Source organism: Geospiza fortis, unplaced genomic scaffold, assembly GCF_000277835.1.
Source record: "Geospiza fortis unplaced genomic scaffold, GeoFor_1.0 scaffold165, whole genome shotgun sequence".
NCBI lineage: Eukaryota > Metazoa > Chordata > Aves > Passeriformes > Thraupidae > Geospiza > Geospiza fortis.
Genome location: NW_005054442.1, coordinates 326598 through 333046, shown reverse-complemented (window position 1 = coordinate 333046; position 6449 = coordinate 326598). Strand labels below are relative to the sequence as shown.

Genomic DNA, 6449 nt, shown 5'->3' with positions numbered 1-6449 from the left:
GGGCACCTCCTGCCCCCCACACAGGTGGGACAATGGGAACAACCTTCATGGGATCGATAAAATCAGCTTTCACCAGGGAGGTCTGCCTGTCAGGTGCTCTACACAACTCTTGCTATACACAGACTGGACTCAAATCTACCTAAGAAAGTGAACTCCAGAGGGGCTGGACGAGTCAGGAATGTTTCCCACTCCATCTCAACATCACAGTAAGAATCTTGCAGTAGCCTCACAACCGATTTCCCACCAAGCTCCCACTGAAGCTCTGCTGTCATAACCAGAAGATGTAGGGAGATGCCAGCCCCCACCCCAGCCCAAAGCACTTCCATGCAAAAGCCTAAGCTTGGACACCTCGAGGGGCTGCAAGGAACATTTGAGGAAATACCATGTTTTGTGTGCAGTTACACAAAAAAACCCTCTTGGATGATACTGTTGAGCAACTCTTTTATTTAACCATGGTAATCAGCAAGTGATAAAACAGAGTCTTTGTGTTTGAACATCTCTCAAACATTAATTTATTAATTCCCTTAAACATTGCAACCAAATGTTGCATCCACCATATGGATAAGGAAGGAGACAGACACCAAGCCCCACACTTGGTCTCACATAACTACCTTTATTCTGTGAAGCGTGGAGACATCAAAAGGAAACATGAAAAATCCAGCTGCTCTGGCAGCTCCTGCCTGCCCTTAAAAAAATACACAACTGAGGGCTAAGGCAGCAGTTTAGAACCTGAGCTCCCAGCACCTGACCTGAACTCCTTGTCCTTCTCAAAGTAATAAAAAAAGTACCAGGGAAGCTGCCAGGAAACCTCCCATATGGATTTCTCTCAGGGCACATTAATTTATTGTCTATAACTATAACAATAAAAACATTTTCTCCTATCAGGGGTGGAGGTTAAGTTATTGGCATTGCTGAACTGTGATTTCAACAATTAGAAACACTTTTATCAACCTCATAATACTTTGAGATATAATGTAAAATACACAAAGTATATAGTACACTTTGAGTAAATTATATACTCCAAAACCCAGAGAGGGACCAAAGAATACATTTCCTGTACTGCTCAGCCCTTAAGGCTTGGAGCAGGCTGCAGTTCAAAGGTTCATTTAACCACAGTTCAATATTATCCAACAGTCAATTGACCCATTTCCTTCTTCAGTACTCAACAAGCCTTTCAAGTTTCTAACACTGCTCTTTTATTGAGGTGATTGGGGACTTGGCTGGAAAACCAAAGTTCACCTTTTCAAGAATAAACACCACATAAAAGGATCAATCCATTCCTACTACCTGCACTTAACAAGCTGCATCACTCCAAGAACACTTCCAGACTTCCACAGCTGTGGGTAGATGCCTCCTCTCCAAATACGCAGGTTAGCGACTGAAGATAAGCAATATCTCACCCTCACTCCAGATCTGCAGTAGCTCTCTCAGTCCTGCTCTGCTTGCTTCTCTTCCCAGGCCCCTCACCTTTGCATAAACTCTCTTTTAGGACAGAGTGACCACAATATTAAGATTTACATCAGGGTAGTGAGTTCCTCATCCATGTCCTCATTTTTGATGCTATATAGCAATCTTTGGTGATGTCCTAATCTCATCCTCTTCAGATTCAGGAAGTCCCCTTTAAAATAATTCCATTTCTCCTGTGGCATAACCTCCCAGTTTTTCTGAGCATTGTAGCCACTGAATTAAGGTAAATCACTCCCATCCTCAGACTGATGGATGGCTCTCCATCACAGGTCTGTATCTGAACCATAGGTTGAGCAACCTGGAACCTCACTGCCACACAAAAGGCCAGATGGATGCCTTGCCACACCTGTGGTAATTCCTGGCTAAAAGCTGTGAGAAACAGGGGCTCTTGGTGCTCTACTGGTATGGAAAACAGCCTCATTTCATCAGGCATGACAAAACAAAGTGGGAGTAACAGGGATGTGCAAAGGTACACCCTTTATATTCAGAAAATAAAGAACTAGGATAAGATCCTGTGGGGATGTACAGCAATGCAAATGTGAGAAATTCACTAAAAGACTAAAACTAAAAGATATAAAGAAAAATATATAAAAAACTGAAAGATATAATGACTGTCTAAGATTTACACAGTATCTGTGGTATTAACAACATTACATGACAGCATGGCAGGAATGAGAATTGGTTGATTTTGAAAGAAAAATAGAGCTCAAAAAGGAAAACAGAAGGAAATTAGAGAAAATCCAAGAAGAAAGTGGAACACTGAATGCAGGACTGTAGCTGAAATTATTAAAATTTACTGTTGGTAAGAATTCAAGGTCCTTCCCACACAACAATGGCTGGCCTGAGTCAAGAACCCTGACTTGGCTGAATCAGTCTAATGCATCAGAAATCATGTTGCTGTTTGAAGAGATGACTTCCCCGCAATGCAACATGTCATGAATTTCACTCATAAAAGCTCCAAGGAAGAATTTCTGCTCTGGCCCCTGGTGTATTAACTACTAATAATTGAAAAATATTGTTTTATGGAGAAAGATGACCCCAGTGCAGACAGGTCTGGAGACAGCAAGTTATGATAATGAGACCATTTAGATGAGCATTGGAGAGAAGTGAAGTTTCTGGATAGAGCTCAGCTAGATGGTAGGAAAAAATTCTTCCCTGTGAGGATGGTGAGGCCCTGGCATAGAACTGTGGCTGCTCCATCCCTGGAATTGTTCAAGGCCAGATTGGACAGGGCTTGGAGCAACCTAGGACAGCGAAAGGTGTCCCTGCTCATGACAGGGAATTGGAACAAGATGGTCTTTAAAGTCCCTTCCAACCCAAATCATTCTATGATTCTAACCAAAACTCCAATAAGTCTGCATCCTGGTGACTTTCAACACAAAGTACAGTTGCCTCCTTGTAATTACAGCATTCAGCAGCAAATCATCACCCAGACTCTACAGGCCCCTTTTCTGCCAAGTCCACATATTGCTTAAACCCTTTAAGCAGATGTGAAAGGACCAGATTTGCCAAAGGGGAGTGGTTATTTACTGTTGCACTGTGAGCTACAATTGCTTTTTTTGGCTGGCAATTCTGATTTCTCATTTGCTTTGTCAGCAACGTTGAACACAGCAGAAGCAAAGCAGGGAAGATGGCAGCTGGATGCTCTCAATCCCTGCCTACCCAAAACAGGAGAAAGCTGTGCAAAAGAAGGAAAACCAAGCACAGCCACCCACAGTGATTATCTCACTCAGAAACATTACTAGGGTATCCAAAACTAAGCCTTATTAAACCTCCCAGACAAAATATTCAAATGAATTTGCAATTTTAGATCATCACATTTAAACTATTTCAGGTGTAATCTACTATCAACATGTGCTATCAGTCCCACATCCTTTTATGATGGGTATTTATTCTGAAATGTCCCTAAATGCCAACCAAGGACAGCTGAGCCCACACCAGAGGGGCTTGCAGCATCTGGGGTTCTTCCTCCTCCTGCTTTCTTTTAATTAGGAGATTATGAGAAAATAACTCCAACAACGCTGTGAAATTGAATTTCTGCTCAGACATAACGTATCAAGTGTCATCATTCTCATATTCAGAGAAGGAAAAGCTATCTGAAAACTTCCTCTTAACATGAATAACCTGACAAGGTGGGAACAGAAGGCATCATGGCTAAGTGCTGCACATGGAGAACTGCCCAAGACCAGATAATCACACAAGACTTTGTGCTTGTCATACAGCAGCAATTTCAATTTCTATTCTTGCCAGTGCTAGACAGAAAACATGCCCTGGCCTGTATGAGCAGAACAGGATATGCCAGAAACAAATTTAAAAAAAAAAAAAAAAACCAAGCCAAAATATCCCCATCCTGTAGCCTATGAATGGAGACCCACAGGTGGGCACTGACGTGTTGAACACTGAATATCTCAGACAAAAAGCTGAGTATGGACACAGCCCCCAGCCAAAGCTGTCTGTCCAACTCCGCCAAGTCAAATACACAAGGTGAAGGATAACTAGGCTGCTCCTGGCACAGACATGGATGCTTTTCTAAACAAAAATCAGAATTAAACTTGTTGTAGGCTCGTTCACTTACAAACCAGACGAAGTTTCTCATATTGTGATGCAAGACCTCTGCTCCCAACTTTTACAGTGATAAATGGGGAGTTTTGATGAGCTTATCCAGAAAACCCACTTCTGATACTGAAACCAGTGCTTATGCAGCCTGTGGCTCAATTTTATGTGTAGCATATTAATTTTCAAAAGAAAAAAGAATGAATTCACATGAAAGTTTTTAAGGCCTCACAAACTTTTATGCAATATTCCAGCTGACTTCACATACAGTGCAGAAATAAGGAAATAGCCTAAGAAACACAAGCTGTTCCTTACAACAAAATTTATTCCTTGTCTGTATTTTTGAATAAGGCGTTTACCCTCCTATTTTATATCGAAAAGTTTAGAAAGCGCCTTAAAATCTCAAGTCATTACTTTGACAATCCTTAGAATCCTGGAGTTCTGGGGGAGGAAGGGCTCTCCATTCCAATATCATCTCATTTCCTCTATTTCCTAAACATAATTATATATAAAAAAATACCAAAGCAGAACTGCAAATTCCATTTGTCCCAGAAGGACAGAAATACTAACTCTTATTGCTCTGTTTAAAATAAATCTTCATTAGCAGTTATCCCATTCAAAATGTATCTTTTTAAAAATAAAATAATACATTGCTCTGAGCGTTCATCTGCTGCTCCTGACTACTTGGATAAAAATGTCTCCCAAAATTAAGTCTCAGGACTTTGACAAAACTTGGTGGCCCCCTTAAAAATAAAATAAAAATAAAATAAAATAAAAATAAAATAAAATAAAAGACATAATGGAAGGGTAAATGAAGCTAATCTGTATTCTAAAGCCAGGTTGTGGCAGATATATCCACAGAAACAAAAATCTGCTCAAATATACATGAAGAATTGAGTCTTTTCTTAAAATTGCCTTACTTTGGGGTTTTAAAGACAAGGAGAGTTTGGGCATTAGTCTAAGGCTGGAGAACCAGCTTAAGCCTCATCTGATGCATCCTCTTCTCTCTGATCCCAGTAAAACCTTTGCTATCCTGTGTTTGCAGCTCTTCCTGCAGAAATAATGGGACAAATATTCAACATTCACTCCCAACATGCCCAGTGTGAATAGAAATGAGGGCAGTAAACCCCACAGAGAAAACTGTGCTTCACACTGGCCAAAATTCCTAAGGACAACAAAGAGCATCCAAGGGGCATGCTTGTATTATGAATGGATTCAGGCCATCCAGGGCAACTCCCTGGTTTGCCAAAGCTGATCTGCTCAGGGAGAGACACATGGAGGGTTGTAGAAATGCTCCTGCTTTATTCAGCTTTCTTTCAGGTTTGGTTTTTCAGGTTTATTTATTTAAAACTGAAATTTTCCCATGGGGAAAAACAAAAGCAAAGAGCATTTTCTTTGAAAATTATTCCTGGAAATATTATTTTTTTATTAGCTCTTCAGAATAGATCTTTGAAAAGTTAAAGTGGATAATTTGTGAATTTGGGTTTGTGAGATGTTCTAAATTAAGATTAAGCAACAACTTTGCAAAACAAGTATCAACAAAGAATCCTGCCTCTGGTGAAGCATCAATTTAGGATATAGATGAAACTCTCTTGACAATACTTTAGCACATACCACAATAACTGTATTTCTTGGCACTGAATCTCTGTTCCTGTGAAACTGAAAAGAAGAAAAGCTGGGGAGAAGCCGTGGCTGTGCTCAATAAACCCATAATCAGAACAGCAGTGACTCTCACAGATGCATTATCTCCACCTTCCCTGGCTGCCCATGGAAGACCCCTTTCCATCTGGGGCTCCCAGGCTACAATTTATGTTCTGTGCAACTGGGAAAAGGGGAAATGGCTTTAAACTGAAAGAGGGCATGTTTAGATCAGACATTAGGAAGAAACCCTTCCCTGTGAGGGTGGTGAGGCCCTGGCACAGGGTGCTCAGGGAAGCTGTGGCTGCTCCATCCCTCCGAGTGTCCAAGGCCAGGCTGGATGGGGCTTGGGGCCACCTGGGATAGTGGGAGGTGTCCCTGCCCATGGCAGGGGGGGTTGGAGCCAGGTGGTCATCACAATCCTTCCAACCCAAATAATTTCATCATTCTATGATTCAATCAATGGGGCTTGGGGCCACCTGGGATAGTGGGAGGTGTCCCTGCCCATGGCAGGGGGGGTTGGAGCCAGGTGGTCATCACAATCCCTTCCAACCCAAATAATTTCATCATTCTATGATTCAATCAAAAATGACATCAATATCTAGTAAAGGTGGGCTTCTTCCTAAAACATCCTTGAAATTTACCAATATTTTTCAGAATGCACAAATGCTCAAAAGGAAGGACTGACACCAACACCACCCAGTGCACCAAGGGCTGGCTGCTCTGTCCTCAAACACCAGCTCAGATGTTGAAGGGTCTGTGTATCAGTAACTCGAACTTGCAGCAGGGAT

The 6449-nt window shown here is 41.6% G+C and overlaps 1 protein-coding gene across 1 annotated transcript in view; it reads right to left on the bottom strand.

Moving 5' to 3' along the window:
* The window catches only part of NAV2 (neuron navigator 2), a 208929-nt gene that overhangs the window by 136562 nt on the left and 65918 nt on the right, over positions 1-6449 (bottom strand). The window lies entirely within an intron of this gene.